Below are 13,168 nucleotides of genomic sequence, written 5' to 3'. Positions count from 1 at the left end.
GTCCTCTATACTTCTACATGTACTTCCATTAAACCCTGAGGACTTTAGTCAGCTGCGTCCGTCTCCTCTCTCTTTATTCGACATGGGACAGCTGTCTCACACTTCAGTCACACTCGCACTACATACAGTCATACAGTCTCTCTTTAGAGTTTTACAGGGCCATCTTTCATATTTTCATGTTTTGTTGTGGCTTGAATTTTAAGTTCACTCTTAGTTCTGACTTGCTTTCAAGCTACACATACCTTTTGAATTTTCATTGTAGATGGCCCTGGCAAGAAAAAATAAGTCTAAAATACAGATTTTTATTGGAGTCATATAGGATACAGAACTGTCATTTACTTATAACCACCCCCTTGGTAGTTAACATATAAAATATGTTTCTTTGTTAGCAATAATTTTATGTAAAGAAGAGTCTACCCTTCAGTTGGATACATAAAATCGTTAAGCATGTAAAATTGTAAAAATGAAGTTTCAGCCTCCTCTATAATGTGTTATACCCCCTGAAGGAGTTTTGTTCACACCTGGTCTACATCACCCAATCTGGCTTGGTGCCTCCGGCCTGGTGGGGTAACACTGTAGGATGCAGATAAACAACATTCTCCATCCAGGGAGGTTGTGTGTGTGTGTGTGTGTGTGTGTGTGTGTGTGTGTGTGTGTGTGTGTGTGTGTGTGTGTGTGTGTTCTTCACACAGGAGAATGCCATTACTGCGAACATGTTTAGTCTCTGGGCTGACTCTGGAGCATGTCTATGTACATGCTAACCTTAACCTATAATAACATGTTGTGGAAAGTTTACCTATTTTGGAAGACAATGATAAATCCCTGCATGGCCATGAAAAACAATACAAATGTCTGACAGATATTGAAAGTAAAGGTATTTTAATGTCTACTTTTCAAACCAAATCTGTGAAATCACTCCCTAAATCTCTCATTATCATGCAAAGGAACATTTTCGTCATACAGGAACAAATACAACATCCTTGAAAATCTGTATATTTAACTCTAAAACCAAAAGCTTCTTAAGTAGGGTAAATGGGTAAATTTGTGCATTGATCAACATTTTTTGGCAATAATTCCTGAGATTTTGTCTTGAAAGATCATACTTAATCATAAATAAGACATAATTTCTTCATAATATGCAACTGTTTCATAATCTGATTTACAAGCATTTAGTTTGCATGTAAACTCATCCAAACAGATTCGTTCCAAATGTCATTCAAGCTCTCTTCTGAGTCAAATGAGGTCTTCTGTCTACTGTTCACCTCTGCACTGAGCGCGAGGTGGAGAAAACACCCCTCTTAATCCAGCTCTGAGCAGCTTCAAGTTGAAAGGAGGCGTGTATGTTGGAAGAGGGACAAATAAAAAGAGGGCTGCACTTTATGGGCTTTGCCACGTGGCTAAACCCTGGATGCCAGGCATTCAACCCTCGTCTTTTTACAGAAGGAGCCAGATCCTACAGGTTACGTTTGAAGGTTATTTCCATCTTGGGTCAGTCCTGCAGTGTTTTCATGCAAATTTCATGCTGATTTCATTTGAAATTCACCAGTGAAGTCCAAATGTAATCTTTGCAATATAGTGTGTGATTTAAAAATATGCATGTTTGTATTCCAAGCCTTTGATCCCTCACCAACATTATATAAAACTGCAGGAAGCTTAACTGTCAGTTCTGGGCACACCTTCACTTTTAATGGTTTATTTTTTATCAGGAACTAAATTCTAGATTCTTGTGTCAACCATAAGAAATGAGTTACACCCTGTATGCTAAAATCTTACTGTTTTTATCCATACATCTGACATAGGAATATTTACACTTTAATAATGCTGTCTGATATTTTGAACAGCTCTAAATATTAATTTATTCTTTGATAGCTAACTCAATATTATACCTTCATGTATATTTTACAGAGCATACTATCTTCAGTAAATTAACTAACTTGCATTTACTGCTTCTGTTGTCTGGCAAATCATGCTATATATTAATTATATATATTATTATAATAATATTATATATTAATTTTTCATTATATCTAATTAATTTTGTTATTAAATGTGCATTTTGTCATGTCAAATTACCCTTCAGAAGAGTAATTAACTAAACATTAGACATTTCATTCTGTCCACTCCTCAAGCCATTTTGTGCAAGAAGGTGTACTCTAATCCACCTACCACCGGGCCGTGGACCGGTACTGGTCTGTGGGTCATTTGCTACCGGGCCGCACAGAATCATTTTAATCGATGATCAGAGTCTAAGTGATTTTATTTTGGAAAAAGAATTGGGATTTTCTTCCCAATTACATCCGCCTGTGCGTCTGGTGAGATAGTTTTTATGCCAGTAGTATCATTTTAGTTAGTCGTATTTACCCCCCCACCCTTTAAAGGCTGGTCCGTGAAAATATTGTCTGACATGTAATCGGTCCGTGGCACAAAAAAGATTGGGGACCGCTGCTCTAGTCCATGACACCAATCTTACATAACCTATATGTGACGGGCCGGGGTGAGCAACTAAAAGGAAGCGATCACGCCAAGTCTCAGGAAAAAAGGATGGTTTAATAGAAAGTGTGCAAACCAAAACCCGTGCAAAAGATCCAAATTAAGGATATAATGACCAGTGGTCAACTGGTACAAAGACAAGACATATATAGGCAAACAAACGACCCTCAGGTGAGACGGATCACAGGCTCCGCCCACCTGAGGGACGCACATGACGTCACAAAACAACAACAACAACAACAGCCGCTGTGGACGGAGGCGGCCGGTAGGGGGCCGCCTCACCGTGACACTATAACAGCACCTGCAATGTTATAACAGATACAAAGTTCTACCAATGGCGACTGAAGTACTGATTATGCAAAGGTGCAAACTACAAAATAAGTAAAGACTGCATGTCTTTGTAAGAGGGAAGCCAACCGGTCCAGGACTGGACCCAAAACTCATATCAACCTAGAGCTAAATTGCACTTATGAAATTGGTGAGGTGAACTCAACCGAGAGGAAGTTACCGAGAGGAACCTCAGCCCTGAGCTGACATTTTGAGACAGATGAGCGAGTCAGAAGCAAAAAAAGAAATACCAACAAAAGCCACTGTATAAAAAGGCACATAAACAACATAAACAGAAGCAAATAGGCTGGGTAGAACAGCAGGCATAAGCTGTTGGTAGTTAATGTGGGTTAATTTGGCCCTAACCTAATCATGAGCAGGTGTGGCCCGTCTGTGTTCACGTGAGGGGGAGCAGTAACGTGGGTGACGTGGCACGTTGTCGGGGGTAATCGGTGCTTGAGGGTTCTGGGGTGCTTGTGGAGGTGTGTGAGTGCACACTGCCTTGTGGCTGTAGTTACCCCTCTGCTTAGGCATGTGCAGTCAAAAATAAAAAAATTTTTTTACTGATGCTGTTGTCATAAGTATCATATTGTTTTCCAAATGTTCCTTCTTTTAGGACAACTGACAACACCAGCAAAATTTGCCGGTCCTTGCAGTCACACTCTTTGCATGAAAATCCGCATCCAAGCGACTCGGTATCATTTTCAGCACTGCCGCAACAGCCAACTGAACATTATGGTATGGTAATGCTTGGAGAGTGTCTCCGCCGAAGGCCCCAGGAGCCCAGACGCCAGCGTGCTTCTTCTCCACATCACCCACCGCCCTCTCTGCCAGACCAGGCCTCCAAAATAGTGCACAGCACCACCCACAAACATGGGCGGCAAGCGCTACACCACACAGACAGATGTTGCTCCGCCTGGGTTTTCGAGGACAGCGCATGCAACACTGCGCCTGGTCCCAGCCCAGTATGTGCGGTCAGACCAGTTAACCGAGGCTGCCGATTATTGGCTGTTAAAGACCACAAGAGATGATGGTTACTGGTTGACGTCTTACAAATAAACAAGAGCGTGATGATACTAGAAGGCTTGGCCAGGGAGCAAGGGCTCCCTCTTCCTGATTAAAAGCATCATGCTGAAATGTAGCATCACAGTTAAGGCTTGTGTTTTATTTTTATTTTTTTGTTCTAAGTATATACAGCATCCACTGATAATACTCTATAATACAGAACTGGATTGCTAATGACACAATGATCTTGAAGCCATCATATTCATAATGATTAATAATTTAAAACAAATACAAATTAATTTCCCTTAAAATATAAAACATGGCTACTTCCAGCAGGATAACGTGCCATGTCATAAAGCGCGAATCATCTCAGACTGGTTTCTTGGACATGATAATGAGTTCACTGTACTCTAATGGCCTCCACAGTCACCAGATGTCAATCCAATAGAGCACCTTTGGGATGTGGTGGAACGGCAGATTCACATCATGGATGTGCAGTTGACAAATCTGCAGCAACTGCGTGATGCTATCATGTTAATATGGACCAGACTCTCTGAGGAATGCTTACAGTACCTTGTTGAATCTATGCCACAAAGGATTACGGCAGTTCTGAAGGCAAAAGGTGTACCTAATAAAGTGGCCGGTGACTGTGTGTGTGTGTATATCCCACTAGTCAGGGTCACAGGGGGGCTGGAGCCAATCCCAGTATCTCCAGGCGAAGGCAGGGTACACCATGGGCAGGTCTCCAGTCCACCACATGGCCAACACACACACACACACACACACACACACACACACACACACACACACACACACACACACACACACACACACACACACACACACACACACACACACACACACACAGAGGCAATTTACAGTGACCAATCAACCTCACACATGTCTTCGGACAGTGGGAGGAAACCGGAGTACCTGGAGAAAACCCACCTAGGAACAGGAAGCTAGGAAACTCTGGAAGGAAACTCTGTCTCTGGAAACTGTAATTTACTACTTATTTTTTATCTTTATAAAATGCATTGTCTTGACAACATCTGAAGAACTGAAGTACTGTGGATGAATGGAGCATTTTGATAAACCCCTACAAACCATGTGCTTAAGAATCGTAGGCGGTTTATCAGAGTCCTCGCAGAAGCTCTGTGCACTGATTTAATTTACAATTCTTTCTTCCAAGCTGCATTTACGGTTCACCTCCGTGAGAGAAAACAGAACCTTGTCACAGTGACATCCAAAATAGCACAGACAGTTGTGTTGCCTCTGTCAGCAAAGCCAGAGTTACTGGGTCTGAGTCCTGGAGGCAGAACGAGTAAACCAAAGTCATCGCTCCTGCCAGGGAGGAAGCAAACACAGTGTTTTCTTTGGCCTTCACCAGTGTGTTTCAACAGGGCTGGTTTGTTCCAAAACCAGCCGCGCTCCGGTTTTGCAGACTGGAAAGCGTTGTTTCGGTTGGACACGAGTATTTCCTCTGCGCATGCACCGCTCAGGTCATGGGCTGCACGTGCGTTAGACAAACAAAAGCCACAGTTGACAGCAAGGAGTCGAACTCCCTTTTCAGGAACTGCTAGCTTCTCATTAAAAGACACGGCATACAAAACACCCCACAGTTCAGCCGTCCTGAGAGTGATGCGCAACTTAAGGAGAAGAAGAACTGGAGGAGTGCAGTTCTGAGACGTGATGTCAAATGCTGACGGGAGGTCAAAGCAGAGCGGGAAGGACACAAGGCAGCATGCTCCGCTGATCTCCTGAGGGAGCGTCACACAATGCACCAGGAACCTGCAGCTCCAGCTGCATAGTGATGCATGACAGCACACCGAGTTCTACTGAGATCTTATTCATGCTCTGCCCCGTTCGACACTGAACTCAGAATTAAAAAAACATAAAAATTTGCTATAACAGCAGGACTCTGCAATAACATATACTACAGTATTACTGTGCTGCAAAGTTGGTGGTAGGATGCATAAGCTCTATTATCACCCACTTGGCAGACTAAAACCTATGTCAAAGTCTGCATTTTTCTATACACAGCCCTCACAAGCCCTGGTCTACATCTGCTAAACATATAACAAAACCTAATCTTATAAATACACAAAAACATACAGGTCTACAACTGAGATATGTAGGTCTAATTTTTATTTATAGTAAAAGGGGGCAGAAAGAGTGAAACGGTAGCAGCAGTAAATTAAAATCTTAACCAGGAACTTCAAAGTCCACATGTGCAGTAGGATTGCTCAACATTCGGGAAGCGAACAGCAGTGTGTTGAATGGACCAGTGATGGGAGACTCTAGCACAAGTAAAAACATGAAATGACTATGAGAGGGGCAAATAAACGGTTCCGTGTGTTCATTGGCTGTCCAGAAGCCTGATGGCTTGAAGATAAAAGCTGGTTCTGTGTCTGCTTATGAAGAATGCTTTGGAGGCACCATCCTGGATGGAAGCAGCTCGGTGGAGAGTGGCCTGCCTGCCCCTTTGTCCTTGGTGACTTTCCAGGCCTTGCTCAGGCACCGTTTTATTATAAGTGTCATATAGAGATGGATGTTCCCTCATGAATGAGGCGTGTGTGGGGTGTCCAGCTGACCTCACCACTCAGTGTACGTTCTTGTGGCTGTGGTCAGAACAAGAGGGCACTGATGCAGCCACACAGGACGCCCTAAATGGTGCGCAGGAAATCTCCAGGCATACCAAACCTCTTTCGACTTCGGGGAGGAGAAACATTGTCGAGTTCCGTCATAACTGTGTCAGCGTGGCGGGACCATGTGAGGTCACTGGAGGTCTACTACAACAAATACGTGACTGTAGACCTGCTCCACCTTGGGTCTGTCAATGTGTTAAAGGGTGTAACCTCCCTGCCTTCCTGTGGCACACTCTCATCTCTTTTGTTTTGTGTTTATAGAGAGGTTATCAGGGCACCATACAGCCAGGGCTTTCACTTCCTCATCAGTGTCAGAGATACGGCCCACAAGGGCAGTGACTGCTCCAAACGCTTCATGACTAGAGCGGTCAGCAATAGTACCCACTGGGGAAGGAAGTTATAGGTGTCTGAGGAACCAGAACAAATCTTCTTCTTTTTTTTCTTCTTCTTCTTCTTGTTTCGGCAATTCCCGTTTAGGGGTTGCCACAGCGGATCAAACTCCTCCATCTGGCCCTGTCCTGAGTGTCCTCCACTGACACACCAGCCACCCTCATATCCTCTACCACTGCATCCATAAACCTCCTCATAGGTCTACCTCTCCTCCTGTTGCCTGGAAGTTCCATCCTCAAGACCCTCCTACCAATATACCTCTCCTCCCTCCTCTGTACATGTCCAAACCAACTCAATCTCGCTTCTCTAACTTTATCTCTAAAACATGCTACATGTGCCGTCCCTCTAATAAACTCATTTCTGATCTTATCCTTCCTCGTCACTCCAAATGAGAATCTCAACATCTTCATCTCAGACACCTCCATCTCCCTCACCTGTCTCTTTGTCAGTGCCACTGTCTCCAGTCCATACAACATAGCAGGTCTCACTACTGTCCAATAGATCTTTCCTTTCATTCTAGCCGACACCCTTCTATCACACATCACCCCAGACACTTTATGCCTGCACTCTCTTCTTTACCTCCCTTTCACTTCCTCCATTACTCTGTACCCTCGACCCTAAGTAGGTAAACTCGTCAACTTTCACCAAATCAACTCCTTGTAACTGGACCTGTCCACCCTCTCATTCACACACATGTACTCTGTTTTACTCCTGCTCACTTTCATTCCCCTGCTCTCCAAAGCATATCTCCATCTTTCCAAGCTCACCTCCACCTGCTCCCTATTCACACTACAGATCACAATGTCATCAGCAAACATCATTGTCCAAGGGGACTCCTGCCTAAGCTCATCCGTCAGTCTGTCCATGACAACTGCGAACAGGAAGGGACTCAGGGCTGATCCGTGATGTAGTCCATCCCCACTTTAAACCCGTCTGTCATTCCTACCGCACATCTCACTGCTGTCACACTGTTCTCATACATATCCTGCACCACCCTCACATAATTTTCTGCTACTCCTGACTTCCTCATACAATACCACAGCGCCTGTCTCGGTACTCTATCATAAGCTTTCTCTAAGTCAACAAACACACAATGTAACTCCTTCTGTCCTTCCCTATACTTCTCCATTAACATTCTTGAAAATCGGCACCATTATGCTTCGTCTCCACTCCTCAGGCATCTTCTGCCCTTCCAAGATTCTGTTAAATAACCCAGTCAAAAACTCCACTGCTGTCTTTCCCAAACATTTCTATGCCTCCACTGGAATATCAACCAGAACAAATATATTCTTAAAACATGTTGAGATCACAGGTAGACACAACAGATGTATATGTCTGTGAACACCCCTGATACTTGGTCAGCACAGACTTTCAAGCCATAACTGGGGAGGCCCTCAGGATCTCATAAGCTAACATGCAGGTAAAGAACACTTAAGAAACATCTTAGGCATTCCCTGTGGCAAAACAAGCTGGCCAGATGATAATTTGAAATGCTAGAGAGGCAGATGTTCTTTATACAATATCAGAAATGAATAGACTTTAGCCATGGACTCTGAAATACAAATAACAGACGCTGTGTATTCCAAACATGATCTACGAGTTGTTATGTGTTAAACCACCATTCCTACAAACATCCTACATTGCTCTAATTAAACATTTGAGTAATATGAGGAACCTCCAAGCAAGAGAGCTTGTAAAATGTAGACTTGGGTATTAAACTGATTTATTACCCACTGTTGGGCTCCAGGGTGTGACCCAGGCTTTATTATGGAGTTTTGATGGATTTTTCACTACTGGTTTTGTTCTTTGGTCTTTTTTGTCTCACTCACTCTGTGTTCCAACACCAACACCATAGACACAAATTTAAAAAACCTCTTTGCTTATAGAGTTGCTTTGAACAATCTTTACACATGATTGTCCGACTGAAGAAACTGTGTGTTGTCAGAATGGTTTGCATGGTGAACATAAAGTTACTGTTCAGTGGAAAGGTTCAAACAATCAGATAACGTCCACGGCTATTCCCGCTTCGAACACACCTGTGGAAGGTAATACAGCAAGGCAGACTTCTGCATACTTGGGACAGGTGTGTTAGAAGGTGTAATGGAATAAAAATGTTGGGAGTCTGAGGGGCCCTGAGGTCTAGACTGAGAACACCTGTTTTACAATGGGAAAGCATGCGGGCCATTCTGATTGGACAGGAACTGATAGGTTGTGATAGAGCAGTGCATGATTCATGCATGATTTATCATAAATCACACTCTAAATCAGTCAGAAAATCCAACTCCTGATAAATCAGTTTTATAACTATTTATTTTTATTGTTAACATCAAAGATATACAACAGTTATGGCTTACTTATTATTTCAAACAATGTTTTTATCGGAATATGAGCTTCACATGTGCATACAGACAATTTCTCACTTTGATTCCAATGATGTGGAAAGTTTAAGCACCCAATTTGACAAGGCTTGTTTATTTTAAGAAACTATAAGAAATCATGTGATTACATGACTCATTTAGTACTTGATCGACAAGTAAATTCTTAAATCCCCAGTTTGTTATTCCTTGCAATTGCAGCACATAATCAGCACATAGTTCCTTTTCTTCAAGTGCTGCCAGCTTCAACAGTCAAAGCAACACTGCTCTGAATGTAAGAGGCACCAAGAAATCAATCTGCCATCACTCCACTACAGCCAGTGTGCCTGCCTCTTCCTAGACTCTTGCTAGCTACCACCATCCATTCTTTGTGCTCAGTTTTTCCATTAGTCATTTCATAGTCACTTACTAAAAAAGGTCATTTGCCATTCAATTATAAGCTATCTTTGAGAGTTCAACAGCGTTCATGGTTCTGATGTTCATAGACCACTGAGAGGACACAGATTACTGAAAGAACTCTACAGATCACTGAAAAACTTCATAGACCACTGATAGAACTCCACAGACTACTGAAAGAACTCCACAGACTACTGAAAGAACTCCACAGACTACTGAAAGAACTCCAGACCACTGAATAAACTCCAGACCACTGAATGAACTCCACAGACCACTGAAAGAACTCCACAGACCACTGAAAGAACTCCACAGACTACTGAAAGAACTCCAGACCACTGAATGAACTCCACAGACCACTGACAGAACTTCAGACCACTGAAAGAACTCCACAGACTACTGAAAGAATTCACTTGCAGAGAGAGAAACAATCAGCATTAGATAAATTATTTAAACTTAAAACATAAAACTGCATTCATGAACAAAATATTTCATATGGGGTGCATAACACCACATTAGCATTTAAATAGGCTACAAATGTAAGGCATAAGCAGAAGTGTGAACACCTGATTAAATTCATCGGGTAATTTTCTTGTTTGAAAAGAGAAATCACAAAAGTGTGCTGGAGTCCGGTCTCCACAATTCTGGTTTTATTTCAACGCGTGAGTCAAAATCTCAGATGGCTGTTTGGAGATACGAGAACTAGATACTGTTCGCCTAGATGCCTTCTTCAATGGAGAGGCCAAGAAAAGATAATGCAGCAGGTGTGATATTGCAGGGACATATTTCCTCATGATGAGACGATAACAAAACCGGAATGCATCACAAAAAGACAAACGTCCCAAATAATCCCAGTTCCAACACACTTTTGTGCAAGCCATAGTCTCTCTCACCTACTGTGTTCAATCTAAAACAAGTACAAAACAAGTCAAAACTGAAAGTGATTATTCAGTCAACCTCCATAAATTCACAGCAAACCACTCGGTGGGGCAGCATTACTGCAACACGCAGATACCCTGTTGTCTCACCATTTTATGTGTGAAACAGTAAATATGGCGTAAACACGGTGTTCCCTTGCTGAAACAACCAACACGATTTTTACGAGGAGTTCGCACAGTGAGAGCTCATTTGTGACAGGATTAGGTTGGCCTGGTGTTGGAAAGCCTGACTCACCTTTCATAGTTAAAGTCAAAGAGCGGGAACGAAAGGAGTGGCGGAGGAAAAATAGCCTGGTTTTTACGAGCATTTCCAAGCCGGATAATGAGCGCAGTCCCAAAGTGGACTTCACTGGGTCACCACACTGGGCCGTCTACTGAAAAACTGCTTAACATTCCAAATTCAATGGAACGACCTGGACGACAGCAGAAGGGGTTTGACGGAGCTGTACTGTAAGGGAGGGAAAGAAACACTAACATCCAATATGGTGACACAGGGACCCTATTCAAAAACACTGGAAAGGCAAAAACACTGGTGTAGATTATGGAGCTAGACTGTTTTTATGCATATTCAACGTTGTCCAGAAATGAGTGCAACCGTATATTAAATGTTTAAATTTAGTGAATCACAGAGAAAGGATCCAACAATGAAAAAAACTACTGAATATCAGGGTTGGCTGGAGTCCATGGCTGGCATGTCTAAACCATTAAAAAACCAGCAGATGTCAGTAATGCTGCAATCTTTAGGTTGGTAAAATGCATTTGGTATTCTTGACCAGAATTGATCTCATTTGAATATTTTATCTCTGGCAGGGTATATATTGTCTTTCATTGGTAAGACAAACATTTGCTTATATGGGGAGCTTGGCAGTTCCAAAGACAAGTACAACATGTTCTTGTTTTATCTAAAAACAGGTTCCACATTGTTTTATTATTTTAGAATAACACCTCAGTGCAATATCACTTGTAAGCTTATTCTTTTTGGCTCTCAACAAAGAGACCTCAATTTGATCCTACTTCCAACAGAGAATAAGTATGAATGTCATTCACAGGGCAGGCATTCGTAGCTACAGAACTGTACAACTGTACAAATCCGAGACAGCCCAAAATTTGCAGTTGTAATTAAATATTGTACATAACATCTGCATCTGAATAGCTACAACCGAGCAGCAAACACCCCCTTCTGTGTTCTTATTAACCACAGCGTACCTGAGTTCATCACAACCAGATTTAAATGTGATTGTTGGTTTCAAAATCCCAATAAATGACTTTGATGTAAAGTCCCCCGATCAAATGTTCAGCTCCCCCTTTGTGGATGTACGTGTTATAAGAATCCAATGGCCCTCTGCTCTCTCTTCATTTTAACTGATGCTAATGGATGGTTTGTGGATGGGTGATGGCTGGCAGCTCAGGTGTGACGTGGCTTTGGGTCATAAAACTGTCAGGCGGTCAATATGAAAGACTGACCAGTGTTTGCATAGAACTGCATCAGACAGACTGTGCAATAGTCAGCTAGGTTAAAAATGGACTACAGAAATTCTTCCACACAGGGAGGGTTGTTGTGATTATTATTCTATGATGACTTTATATAAAGGAAAGTAAACTTTTCCACATCTTATTATGGTCTGACACTCGTCCTCTAGGTAATGGTGGAAAAAACACTGCATTCTATGATTATCTTTTGTAGAAGAGGCAAGCACAACATTTAGTTTTCTCCTAGACTGACAGCAGCTGAAAATATGAATTTAAGCCTAAACTGTTCGTCTCAGCATTTCATCTATACTCAGCAAATCTATATAGAGATATTTGTTTTGTGGTTTATAGTGACCTCTGCTGGTAAAGTATGATAACTACCAAAAGCGTTTTATACTTCATCTTGTGTTAGCATCTCTTATGTTAATAGTCTGTTTTGACCCGTGACTCAAAGCAGCCGTTAGATACCCTAAAACATCCATTTTGTTTCTAACCTCTTGGTCACGTTTTTAGGTTTCCTTATCCATGAAAGTGTTGGTTTTAATGTTTGTTGTGGCCCCCTGGACATTTCTATTGACAGTATATACAACAGTGTACATACTTACATGTCTTACATGTCTGGAAAAGTCTGCCTCTCCTTGTTTTGTGAAAAAGGCAAAGATACCTTAACTGACTGAACCTAACCTAACCTAACTGAAGATCAAATGGTTGGAGGACGAGCTGGCTGTGAGCTGTTGGTCTATAGTGTGTTTATGATTTGTTTTGCAATTCTTTTTTTTGTAATTAAACCTGAAGCAGAACTGATCTTAACAGCAGTCAGGGTACCAGTGGCTATCACAGGTTTGAGTGACCTTCTCGAGACCATCACTGACCCACTGCCAAACGGGTCATGCTGGGTGATGTCGCAGGCAGTGTAGCATTCACCACAGCATCTTCCATCTGTCACGTGCTCAATGTTAACAGGTTACCACTAGCAGACCTGCCAATCCTGGTGCACTCTGCCAATCCTGGTGCACTCTGCCAATTGCTAATTGAGCTGCTTGGTGCTGGGCACACGTCCCACAAGAGGATGTCAGGCCCTCTTGCCACCCTCATGGAGTCTGTTTCTGACTGTTTGTTCAAAAACATGTGA

General features: G+C 42.4%; 1 long non-coding RNA gene across 2 annotated transcripts in view; it reads right to left on the bottom strand.

Annotated features, from left to right (window-relative positions):
* LOC143497260 (uncharacterized) overlaps nt 1–13,168 on the bottom strand; it is a 37,138-nt gene that overhangs the window by 22,475 nt on the left and 1,495 nt on the right. The window lies entirely within an intron of this gene.

Source organism: Brachyhypopomus gauderio, unplaced genomic scaffold, assembly GCF_052324685.1.
Source record: "Brachyhypopomus gauderio isolate BG-103 unplaced genomic scaffold, BGAUD_0.2 sc104, whole genome shotgun sequence".
NCBI classification, from domain to species: Eukaryota; Metazoa; Chordata; class Actinopteri; order Gymnotiformes; family Hypopomidae; genus Brachyhypopomus; species Brachyhypopomus gauderio.
The sequence above is the reverse complement of the archived record's forward strand: the minus strand, read 5'-3'. Positions and strand labels throughout refer to the sequence as shown.